Source organism: Idiotropiscis lumnitzeri, chromosome 3 (genome assembly GCF_059441095.1).
Source record: "Idiotropiscis lumnitzeri isolate Australia: NSW breed Sydney's pygmy pipehorse chromosome 3, RoL_Ilum_1.0, whole genome shotgun sequence".
Classification (NCBI taxonomy): Eukaryota; Metazoa; Chordata; class Actinopteri; order Syngnathiformes; family Syngnathidae; genus Idiotropiscis; species Idiotropiscis lumnitzeri.
This window is the reverse complement of record NC_142393.1, coordinates 3,568,692-3,582,080: the sequence shown is the minus strand read 5'-3', so window position 1 is coordinate 3,582,080 and position 13,389 is coordinate 3,568,692.

Here is a 13,389-nt window from a genome sequence, read left to right as displayed (position 1 = left end):
CACGTCGCAAAGAAGTAAAGTCGCCCCCGACTCCCACCCCATCTCGATGGAGGATTCCTATTCCTAATACCTTGCAGCAGACAGACGCCCGTTTTCCCAAGGAAATGTGAGAAATGTAAACTGGTAAGGAGTCTCTTGTCTTGATCTCCAAAGTCCAAAAACACCAGTTTGCAGGACGACAGCTGCTCGCTGGCTTGTTTATTTTTTTTTTAGGAAACGTGTTTGACTGCTGTGCATGATATTCTGCATTTGCTGCAGGTTTACAATAAAATTATGAGTCGTACCACTTTCTTCACATTAATTATTCCATTTTTTGGGGGACTTTCGACTAGAACATTGCGACTTGTATATATTCACCAATACACGATTGTGGTTGTACTTTGTAGTTTTAGCTTTAATAATAATGATGGTGATGATGATGAATAAACGAAGCGTTTTCAACCGAAAAAAAAGTTATAGTCTGTCAGCCCCGCGTGTTGTAATATATAAATAGTAATTGTTTGGTCCCTTGTTGACACATTGAGGTGTCGCGGAGTGACGTCACAAGCGTGTGACCGAGTTGTATGGTTTTTTTTAATTTGTTTTTTTAACTGAGTTGAATATACCGAACGCATTGTTTGAAACTATTGAAAGTCTGTTATCCTGTTGGGTTTTAACTGACAGAGTGAGTCCTCGTGTGAATATAGAACGAACTGAAACACCGCAAATGACGAATTTCAACAGAGCAAAATAAAGAAATAATACACTCGCTTTATAATCTCTGTTTTTCATTTAATCTATGGCACTATAAGTATGAAATATTTTGCTTTTTACACTTTTCTTAAACCTCAACAAAGACTTACGCAGCTTCAATGCATCATCAGGTCCATTCCACAATTTCACAGCAAAAAACTGAAACATCTGTATTTTATAGCGGTCCTCGCTTTATGTGTATCAAACATAGATAATCCTTTTAAATTCTTTTGAAAAGTCAATACAAACAGGGTTTTCGTTTGCTACACGAAATGGGATTTCCAGTGTCTTCCGATAAACAAAATCCATGAATTTTAAAATCAAAGATCATTAATTATTCAAATCGCTCTTCTCTGTAGTTTAATAATTGCATCTATATTTGTTTTCTATACATTTCCCTAAACTTCTGCACAGTATTTTAGATGAGGCAACAGCCACTGATTTTGGCTAATTTGTTGTGGCCTCCAACACAATTTATGATCAATTGTCACTCCTGCCAGGATGGCCGAGTGGTCTAAGGCGCCGCGTTCAGGACCCAGTCTCCCCAGGAGGCCAGGGTTCGAATCTCGAATTTCCCCATTGTGGGACTAATAAAGGCAATATTATTATTATTATTATTATTATTATTATTAAAAACTTTGTTTCAGTGACAACAATTTCAAAACGATTTAGATTAAGTTTTATGTCACAGTCATACCACATCCAACCAAACACCATGCATTTTGTTTTATTTTCATTTAATGATAACTTATTACCATCAAAGCATAATTGACAACAGCTTTCATACAGTACAATATTTTACATTGATTACCGTACACGCCTACAGCAAATGAAAAAGGCGTGCCATCAGCATTATGAAGTTCAGTTCCACATACTGCAAACTACAAGCACCATCATAAACACTTGACGTTAAATTAGATTGGCAATGGCAGTGTCAATCATAATAACATTATTGTTATTCTAAAGCCACAATTGTATGGGCCAGCTGTTGTATCATCAGTCGATTCTTTTCCTGGCAATGACCACTTTGTCCTTTAACAGGCAGCTTCTGACCAAGACGCGGATTCCGAGCATAAATTGCAGAGGTGAGTTCATCATAAAGTTTGTAAATGTTGTAAGGTTCACCGCTGTGTGTAATAGACAACTGCAGTTCCGTCAAAATAAACTGTAATTAGCCCTCAAGTGAATGTTGACAGCTGCCTCTCATCCCAAAGAAACGTCCTCATTTGGCTTGAACTCAAGTGGCCTGGGAGCTCATTAGAAGGATGCATTTGATGTGTCGCAGGTCACAGCGTGTTAGCCTCCTGAAAATATTTCTTCTTCTTAAATGCAGATTATCCCATTTAATTATCCCATGGCAGCAGATGTCCAGATTTGGCAAAAAAAAAAAAAAACATTCGGAGACCCCCAAAAAAAACACCCATGTTTGGTATTTTTCACATTTTGCAAATATCTCCTCTGAATGACAGTATTTGTAATTTTGGAGTTATGCTGTTTTTAGATATGTTTTTTTTTTTGTTACTGTTAGTAGTATTTAGGGCTGGGTATCGATTCAAATTTCAAAAATTGATTTGATTCGATACGCAAGGGTCTGATTCAATTTTCAATTTACGATTCACTTTGTTTGATTTTCGATTGAATCAAGGATTTTGTGCAGCACCAATTTGTCTTTCGTATGGACGGCATTCTCAGAAGAACCAATGCTGCCATTAGTACCAACTGCTTGCTGTAACTAAAAATATGAACATTGACATTAAGAATTGAAGCCCATGCAGTTCCATTCATCATGTATCTTTAATTTAACATGACCTCGTCAAAACAAATACATCTGCCTTCATGCTTGTTGACTTCACGGCTTCTGCCATTTTGATTTGATACGTTACTTTCTTTTGCGGAGTGACAAGATCTCGCGTGAGGCGTGAAATCATGTGAAAATGACGTTATTAAAAGTGTTGATGTATGGTTTTGTGAATCGATATCGGGCTTTGAAAAGGAAAATTGTTTAAAATTCATTTATTTATTTATTTAAAAACCCATCCCTAGTAGTATTTAACTCATTGACTACCATTGATGGATAAATACGTCAAAGATAAATTTTTTTTACTTGGCTGGTAGTGAATGAGTTAATACGAGGCATTGCCAAAAAGTTCCAGGACTGACTGTTGTCACTATAGATATATTTCAAACCCAAACTCCAAACTGCGAGTCATCTCTTGATGTCAACCAGATGCTCAAAAAGCACATCTACAAAGAGATGCTGCAATGTTTTCTTTGTCAGTGCGCAAAGAGAGAGCAGACAATTCCTGGCCAAGACGAGCATCCCTATGCTGAAGCAACCTCCCTTCTCACCTAAAATAGCTCCACCAGGGGGGTGGATAACTTTTAGGTTTGAGTTTAGATTTCAAGTATAAAGTCCTGTGTGACTAGTCCTGGAACTTACAACCTGTTCAACTTATACGTTCATTTTACCCACACATACTTGGAAAAAGCAACCCCAAATGAATAATTTTCCCGTGACCATTTATGTATTCCAAAGATGTGTGTATCATTTAAGTTCTTCTTTGACACACAGTAGAATGCGTGTTGCACAAAGCCTGTGAGCGGCTGCAGTTGGTGTTTGTATGCCAGGCAACATTTCATCGCTGTCAAAATATCGCAGGCTCCTCGCTGACCTGTGGCTTCTATGCTTGCGTGCTGTCTCGGGCCGCAGTGTCTCTCCGTTGCCTATGAGGCCTCGCTCTGTGTGGAGAGGCTTAGTTTGTTGTGACAGATGTCATATAAGCTGGTGAGGAAACGCCTTACAGCGGACACATAGAATCAGAGAGAGTCCTTAAATCTTGCCAAAGGTGCAGTATGGCCAGAACCGCATGACATGCATGGTTCTGGGTGCTGTGCTCTTTTAAATTCACTGTTTAGCATCCATCGTCTATTTAAAAAGATATTTCGTTAAGAGGATGAGAATAATGCAGCTGGGATTTCAATGAAATAGTGGTACATGATCCAAATCAAGCAAAATGATGGAAATATTTATGAATCATGGTTAATGGAGCTGTCACTATGCACGGTAGAAGAGCCGTTTCAAAATTGTGTCTTTACCAAGAAAACTAGAAAAGCCCACAGTAGACGGTCGAAGTCCACCGAGGCTGAGTAAACCGTCTCAAACGGGTCTCTGTGACTTGTTCCCCTTCAGTCCTGGTGGTTGTGCGCCAAGTGAATCTTTTCAGTGAACGTGAGTAAATGGATCTCTACCTCGAATGATTCGTTCTATTCTTAGTTCATCTGAACTCAGAAACGCGCATTTGGTCAATCATTGCGAGCGACCAATCAGCAGCCAGCGACAGATGGAGGAGGGATTTTACTGTCCCTTATAAAACTGCCACGCTATTGCCGTTCACGGAATCGGTGATTCCCCGTTCGCCAACGATTCAGTGTCATGCCCAGGGAGACGGTGGATGTTGGGGAAGCGGGCTCAGGGGCTGCAAACGATTTGGTGCATAATTATTTTTGCTGATCTGAATCTAATGATTTAGTCCACTTAAAAAAACTGCCATGCCTTTCACAACAGGGGATACTCGGTTTATAACCAAATCCCTTTTGCGGTAAAGTACAGCATTTTCAGGACTGCGTACCTGTATATAAGCCGCAGCAACTCATCTATGTTGGAAAAAAACGAGTTGTTAGCTGCATGTACAGAACGATTTTGCACTGTGAATGTACATAAACAGATTGTTGAAACGGTGCCTTTTAACACGGCAACAAGTTTGCTAATTAAAACAGAACAGAATCAAGAGAAAAAAAAAATCAAGATTTATTTTGCCTATTTTCTAAACGAGAGAGCGCCCCTAGTGGTGAAAGAGAATTCCACAGAAAAGCCGCACCGTTGTATTAGCCGCATGGTTCAAAATCTAGGAAAAAAGCAGTGGCTTTTATTCCGGAAAGTACGGTAAGCGCAATTTGTGTGCATTTTGCAATGTGCCACCACTAACGTACAATAAAGAAAATAGTAAAATCAAAATTACAGCATGCATGTATAATTAAAAAAAAAAAGACCATGAATATACTGTGTAACTATCAAAATGAAATATAACTATGGCGGTGTCTAATGTAACTAGACAAAAAAAAATCCTAGCATGTATGTGTTTACTCTTCTTTTTCGATTATATCTCTTTTCCTTTCCGTCTTCATTGTCTACTATATTTTTTCTCAAATGTACTTAAACCCTTTAAAAGGACGCAGATCCCAGCTGAGCTCCAGCGTCTGAGATCCTTCAACGTTGAGTGCATGTCAGAGAATATTTTCTCAAACTAAGTATTTTCTGGGCCACAGCTGAAACGTCTGCTCGGGAATCTAATTAATTCTTCAAAGTGGCTGCCGTCAGCTGCAGAGCTGGTGGAGACAAACTGGAATAAGAACCTCCTCTCCTGCCGCCACATGATGAGCTTTCAAGCAGTCTAATTCATTCATTGGTTTGCTGAAATATAAAGTGACAGATGCTGATAATGCCTTAAGTTGTCATGCCAGTGCCACGTTACTTTTTGATCACAAATAAGCAAGATGAAGCCTGCTGCATTCAGAACAACTCCGATGATTCTTCCACTTTAAGCGTATCATGACTAGGATCACGTTTCCTGGCAAACTTAGCCGCACATGATCTAAAAAAAAACAACTAAGAAAGCATTGATTAGATCAGGGGTGGGCAAACTTTTTGATTGGTGGGCCACGATGGGTTCTGAGAAAAAAAAATACATTTAATTTTAAATAAAAATGAACAAAAGCATTAAAACGAAATATCTGTGATTGACATACCAGAGTATTTCGAAAATAAAACATTAACAAGCTATAGTCTTTTTTTTTTCCCAAGTTTGGCGGGCCGGATTAAGACGTTTAATGGGCCGCATGTGGTAGTAGTGGCAGTATTTTGTTAGACCTTGCACCTGTACAATTGGGAGTAATGGGGCGTTTGCGCCGTTGTGGGATGGATTGTAGCAAAGTCCCAGCCTAATGTAGTGGCATCACTTAATTTGCATTACAGTGAGAGTGCTTGACATTGCGGGAACAGAAATGGACTCGCTTGGGTCCGTGCATGACTTTGGCAGGTAAACTGCAAGATCTCCCCTTGCGGATGATGTCGCCGGCTGCGCATGTGAGATGGACAATGGGAGACCACTTGACACCCACAACTGTGCCGTCGTGTGTGACCCCTTTTTGCAATCACAGGAAAACATTATTTGACACTCGTCGGACATGGAATCAGGGCAAGTCCTGTTCCAACTGTCCTGTTCCAGGATGTCCCACTGTACATGGCCTCCCTTTTTAATATTAAATAACTAAATTTAAGACATTGGATTGGTGCTTGTTGTGTGACATCAAACGGGACCAAACGATAACCCTACCACGGGAACCGACTGTGGAACCAGTGATCCAGAATTTGCTTTGTAGATCGTTGCGTGTTGCTGGCTAGACGAGGCGTGTACAAAACAATAAGTGGACTTTTATGACTTTATAGCTCCCGTTGCCGTTCTTGCTACAAGCAGACCCTTCTAACAGATGCGACTCGCCACTGCTAAGAAGAATGAATGAACCAGAAAATTTGTCCAAGAGCGAAAGAAGCCATGTTGTTGTATCTAATGTTGTGCGTGTGTGCAAGCAAGTATTTTTCTTAATTTTTTTGGCAGCGTTTTTGCATTTCTCTATGCACTTTACTGAAAGCTAAATAGCGTGGCATCAACATTTATCAGTGCTCAGTGCTTTTCCATCATATGTTGCAAGCAGCAGCAGGCGGGCCCCCAGGCCCCTGCGCCCCCCTGGCAGAGGTCACTGTATGTTGGCAGCAGCTGCTAAGTGAAGCTTTTCACTTGTACTAACTACGCCATGCGGTTATAAGGCGCGAGACGCTGTTAAGTCGTAGCAGACGATCCACTCTTGGGTGCTTTTTATTTTGTTGCTTATTGCATATGAAATATAACAGGTGGGATACATTCACAGGATTGACATGACTGATGAACCATATAGCAGGGGTGTGCTTATTAATAAAAGACAATTCGATATTTATCTCGATACCAGGAAATCAGAATTCAAGGATAATACTAAATTACTGTTCAAGTTACTATACAAAGGTAACAAAAAAAAGTATGGCGGAAATTTTGGTCGATATTTTCATTGACGCACATGATTTGCTTTGGCAGGCCACATAAATTGATGTGGAGAGCCATATCTAGCCCCTTGGCCTTAAGTTTGACACCTGTATGCTAGATAAAGCCATTTCTGTGGTCGTTGCTTTGCTTTTATGTGGTACCTCATATTCTATTTCCATCTCATGCTCTAATTTGCTGACTAACAGCCAATCAAGAGTGATATAAAAATATTGCTCCTAAAGTTGGACCAAACAATGTTTCAGCATACTACTGATAGAACAAAAGCATGACTGAAATTATTGGTCAGTTCCTGGAACACCCTCCCTGTTCTCGCTTGAGGGTGAAAAGTGGTTAGAGGCCACCAGTGGTGAAAAAAAATGACATTTTATGTTCATCTGAGCTCGGTCGAGCCACATTGAAATAAGATTTGCGCGTCATTTCTCGCCGTCAGCCGCCCCCCCCCTCCCTCCACAGCCAAAGCAGATAAGCCATCAAGATCTGGAAAGTGTCCGACCGACACTGGGAAGATGATTGAGGTGCACTCACAGCGACGTTAAGATTATCAGAATAAAAAAAAAACTGGACAAGATCGAATGCAGTTGGCAGTGGAAGTTTCGTAAGTTTTACATTTTAGGGTAGTAATTTCCTCCTCACCTTCAAAGCTCACATTGCCCTTTTTTTGGGGGGGTGGTTGTTTGTCTTTGTGTGCCCTGCGATTGGCTGGCAAGTTCAGGGTGGACTCCGCCTACTACTCAAAGACAGCTGGGATAGGCTCCAGCACCCTCCGCTCACAAATGGATGCACTTGAAGATCTTTTTTGCGACTGCGCTTGTCTGGTCGTGATGAAAAACGAACTCTTCGGTCTGCATCACCAGGTGACGCCCTTCTCTCCTGTGTAATGGGACATTTGTTTTTCATAGATGCATGGTTGCACCTCGGAAGAGTCCCCCCCCCCCTCCTTCTCTCGTGTAATTAAGACATGAGACTGCATACTCTCAAGACAGCGTGAGAGGAACGAGGAGATGATGCAAGGGCTTAAGGACACCCAAACGTCTCGAAAACATCCCACTGCGCTCTCGAGACTTGTTTTTGTTCAGCCGCTGCTTCATTAACACTTGAGAGCAGAGATTGTTTCAAGACATTACTTTAATTGTAACAAATTAAATGCGGTTCAATGGATGAATTTGACGTGTGGCAGATGAAACACTCGGGGGAGGGCTCGGGTATAAACATTTTTTTTTTCCCGCTTCCAATTCAGAAAAAGGCAAGGGGACGTTTGAGTGATCGTGCAGTGTGATGAGGTTCAGGATTTCGCAACATGTCGGCGTGTCGTACCTGCGTTAGCTGCTCACGTGTTCAGTGTGCGTGTTGCATTTGTGGCACCGCCTCGCTTTGGTGTTTACGAGGAACCGAGAGGCAAGACGTGAGTCCCGGCAGACGGAGCCCTTATGCCTCGCAGTGCCGCGCTCCCATTTGGGCTCCTCCCATCCCAAATTGTGTCGGAACTGGCATCCTGGCAGCCATTAAATAATAAAAAGTCTGCAAGCAGGGCAATCGCAGCTCCAAACCCACCAGCGTCGGATAAAGAGGTTTTAGCATAGTGCTTTATCTGTGTTGTGTTTTGTGGTTATGCAAAAAGGCTAATGAAGTCATTTTGTTGCTGTGTTTCAATCCATCAACCCCCCCCCCTTTTTTTTTAAGTAACAATTTCGGCCTGTCATGCCACTCATGGACTCAACAGCTTAGTCTTAATATCAAATACCAACTGCATGTCATTTACCCAATGGACACACTTTGTGTGTGTTTTCCACAACAACCTTCTTTAAAGGGGCCGTCAACCTAAAAAAAAAATCTTTGGGGAAAAAAAACCCCACATGTGCTTTCACTAGTCTAAACATGTCTTTCTTATTGATAATAAATTTGTGTCCATAAATTTTTAGCCATCTCAGGGGGCGACCATTTTGTCACGTCTCTTGACTGAAAATGACATCACAGTTGACCAATCAAGGGTCAACTTTTTAATGAAGCCGAGGCATGATTGGTCGTTACCTAAGCCCTTAGCAACTTTGATGTCATATTAAGTCGAGAGATGTGACAAAATGGCCGTCCCCTGAGATGGACAAAAACAGATGAATTTTCAACTCATATTCAGCAAATGCAATATTCATCAGGATGTCGTGTTTCGACGAGTGGGCCTGGAAAGAACATATTCTCGTTAAGAAATTTTTGGGGTTGACTTCCCCTTTGAGTTTGTTTCGATCAAATTCTGGTTTGTTTCGAATTTGCTGTTGACCAATATTATTGAAAGGTGATTCGTGCATGGTAAACATCGATTGCGCCTGGCATCAGCTCGTCACATTAAATCTTCTTCCTTGGTCGTCTGATCGCAAACTGGAACTAACCGGTTGAGTTGTCCGTTCCAAGCAATCTGCTGAACTAAACTGAGGGATAACTGTCCTTTTCCAGTCTCTGAAACTGAAAACAATTAATCACATGACTGTGCTACTTAACACTCGGTGCAAATCCACTCTATCACTGTGTAAGCATTGCCATAAAAGTCACAGCGACGGGGGAAGAAAGCTGCGGATGTGTCTTTATTTCCTCCCCTCGGAGCCACGTTCATGAATAATAGATATGGAAAGACGGTGAGGAAAACAGCGTGCGCGAAAGAGAATGAGCGGTCTCGGAGAGGGATGGTTGCATTTGGGCTGACAGGGACGGCGTCGAAAGTTGGACTCCATTGTGAGGATGTGAAGGGAGCAGTTGCAGCCAAACAAGCTGAGCTGCGTAGGAGGAACATGAGCGAGTGCATGACACAGATGAAGACAAAGACATTTTGGCTCTCCAATTTGTCTGAGAGCAGCTGCGCCGCACAAGAGATTTGTAAAAATAGAGTGGCACCTTATTGGGGCGGCATGGCTCAGGTAGAGTGGTCGTCTGGCAACACTCTGGTTGTGGGTTCGACCCCCCCGGAAATTTTGTCCATGTCCAAGTGTCTTTGAATTGGGTGACCATATTTTGATTTCTAGAAACGAGGACAGTTGGCCCGGCCTTGTGATACTCTGTACGGTGTAACTCTAGTAGAGATGTAGGATGTTGGACAAACATGCAATATGGGTGCTGCATCTTACAGTATTGATAAAACTATCTCATGAATAAAATAACATTTTTCATGCAGGAAAGGTATCGTCACTGTCCTGCGGAAAACACTTATGTCCATTTAAAAAAAAATCTTATTTTTCATGAATGAGGTTTCCGCGTTACGGACATCACATTAACGTGAAAATTGAAAAAAAAATGTTTTTTTTAGAATAACGCATATGAATTTGTACCGTAATATTAATAATCACATTGGAAATATTTTTTCAAAATATTGTGCAGCCCTTATTTAAATTATACATCCTCTGTAACGGGTAGAAAATAAATCAAAATGAAAAACTTAACTTAACTTAACTCCTTAAATATGACAATCTTCTTAATAATACCTCTAACGTAGAAAATCCAGCTTTAACAAATTTCATATCTTGTAAATAATAAAACAATAGTCTCACAATGACATGAATTTAACAGAGGAAAAAATAGCACGTCAGTCTTTAGTTTTTTTGCCTGATAAATGAACTCAGTCAACTTTGCACACGAACGCTCTTCTCAAACAGATTTTGTGTATTTGTGTGTCCACATATAAGCTTTGAGATCTCCGACCAGCACCGTTAAATAGACATTAAAATGTTGACGTGAGCTTTGCACACTTTTTATTTATTTATTTATTTATTTATTTATTTATTTTGACTTGCCCAATGATTTTATTTATTTATTTATTTTGACTTGCCCAATGATTTTATTTATTTATTTATTTTGACTTGCCCAATGATTTTATTTATTTATTTACTTACTTACTTTGTTATTATGTACCTTGTTTGTGAGTCGTCCTCAACTCCAAAGTAGTCCGCGGCGAAGCTACTGAATTTGTATTTGGCTTCTTCACCCCTTAAACATGTGGCACGTCTCGGCCCAGTGACCGAGCGCTTATGCAGTTTTCCGAGGCTTGATGAGAACCAAAATGAACCCTCCTAGATTTGGCATCTCGGCTAAATATGTCCGAGTGCCTAAGAACAGTTGAGACGACCAAGACAGAAAAGGATGCAGAAACCCAAATCCAAACACGCTTGGACTTTCCCAACAGTTTTGGAGAAGCGTGAAATAGTGTGTTAGTCTGATATCAATGAATTCTCTGGCGACGAACAAACAAACCGAGCGCAGCTGCTTCTGGGCACATGCTCCATTTGCATGCTTTTCATCTTCCAAGGTGACCAAGGTCATCTTTCCATCCTCATTGTGTTTCAAAACGCTCCTTGCGCACAAGTGGAACTCTCACTTAATAATATTGTGTCACATTCTCCGGATCACGCCGTGATTGCGCACCAGCAGGTTTCAATCTCGCACCTCATTATGATTGCAGCTCCTTCTTGATAACCAAAGTCGGAGCAGATAATCAAAGCAAGCAAAGACTCTCATTTAATTGGTTCACTTTCATGTCCTTGATGCACTCCCAAATTCACCTCATTTATTCTTATCTCAATTTTACAGTTGGTGGTGGGGAGCGAGAGCATCTTTGTGCCACATCAGTATACCAGAAGGCAAAAATGTTACGCACACTGAATTTGAACGCGTATCAATAAGAAAAATACTGTGTCAAAGATCCTTTTTTTTTTTTTTTTAACTCGGTCGGTAGTGAATGAGTTAATCCACCTGTTTTTAGCCGTGTCAGGGGGCGTCCATTTTGTCACTTTCCGTCAACTGAAAATGACACCACACTTGCTTTGCTAATGACCAATTACGTCTCACCTGTTTTCTGAAGCGAAGCCACGATTGGTTGTTATCTGAGCCCTGAGAAACTGTGATGTCGTTTTCAGTCGACACAAGTGACAAAATGGCCGCCCCCTTAGCGAGCTAAAAATGGATGGATTTTGCTGCATCACACATATTCCCCAGAGGCCATATTAATCAGAATGCCACATTTTGACTCGTCAATCCCAAATTTGACTGAAATACTTCTCATAAAATTTTTGGGTTGACTTCCCCTTGAAGATGTCTTCACCACACGTGTGGAGCGCAACACTCGGTTTGATGGTTTATCCAAAACTTATGACTTGGTTCTGTGATCTCAATTTATAAAGATTCTCTGTTTGATGAAAGGTCCTAGAGAGTTTTCCATGCCATCGTAGGGCTGTGCAATTAATCGAAATTCAATTACAAGTATGATTATTACACTTAATGATTACAAATTGACATCATTGTAAAAGACAATTAGAATTTATATTACACCATCTGTTAAATGCTTTGTTACAGCTCCAGCTGTTGTGAAATGCGCTATATAAATAAAGTTGTATTGTGTCCAAGGAAACCTGCTCAAATTTATGCATTCACACTTTTTTTTAAATATTTAAAACTTAGATAATTATTGTGTTTCATGGAATTTGATTAGTCTAGATTTGTCCCCTCGCTCCAAAAAAATAATCGTTTGAATTATTGTGATTTCAATTTCTACTAAAATAATCATGATGAATATTTTTGTCGAGCAGCCTTACTGCCATAAATTCTTATTCAATTGCAATAAACACTCAACTTCAACACACAATTAAATTAACCAGTCACACATTGTCAGGTCTTTTTTTTTCCTCCAGAGTGGATTAAAAAAATAAATAAAAAAATATTACAAGTATATTCATACATAAATTTAGTGGCAATGCACCCCCCGATGATTTCTGAAAAAAAAAATCACTTGTACAGAGGTTGCATGTCATATTCTAGCTCCTCCATCTTGCACATCTGAAGCAGAGGGTGGTGTCCCACCCCCAGCGGAGACATCCTGCATGCGGGTTGCATTAGAGATGCATGAAAAGCTAATGGGGAATGAATGCTGCAGCTGAGTCTCTTCCACACACACTTTTGTTCATGCAGGGTGCACACACAACCTTAACTTTACTTGCACGTTAAAAAAGAATTCAGTCTAATTGTTGCTTGAATGCTGATTGTAGCCGCCTTCTGTCCTGTTGTCATTCTGATTGTGTGGGAAAAAAAAAAGCTAAGTGAGGTAAACTGCTTTGAAGGGACACCGTCCGTAATTTTCATTGAATTAGCATTTGAACGTGATTTTGGGATGGTTGCTGCGTTGCCGTCGACGAGGACAGTCGGTGCGATGCCAACTTTCAACTTGACTGATGCAACAACAGCCGTTTTTTTTTGCCTCGATAATACATGGTGGGTTGCTTGTTATTGCTGAATGTTTACCAATTCTGTCCGCAAATTACCATATTTTCTGGACTATAAGGTGCATCCGCATATAAGCCGCAGCAATTCTTTTTTTGGGGGGGGGAGAAAAAAATAAACGATATACGCGCCGCACCTATAAGTTTTCCATGTTGAAAAAATGAGTTGTTTACTGCATGTAGAGAATGATTTTGTACTGAGAATGCCCATAAAGTTACATGAACAGTTCGTGCCTTTTAACACGGCAACAACT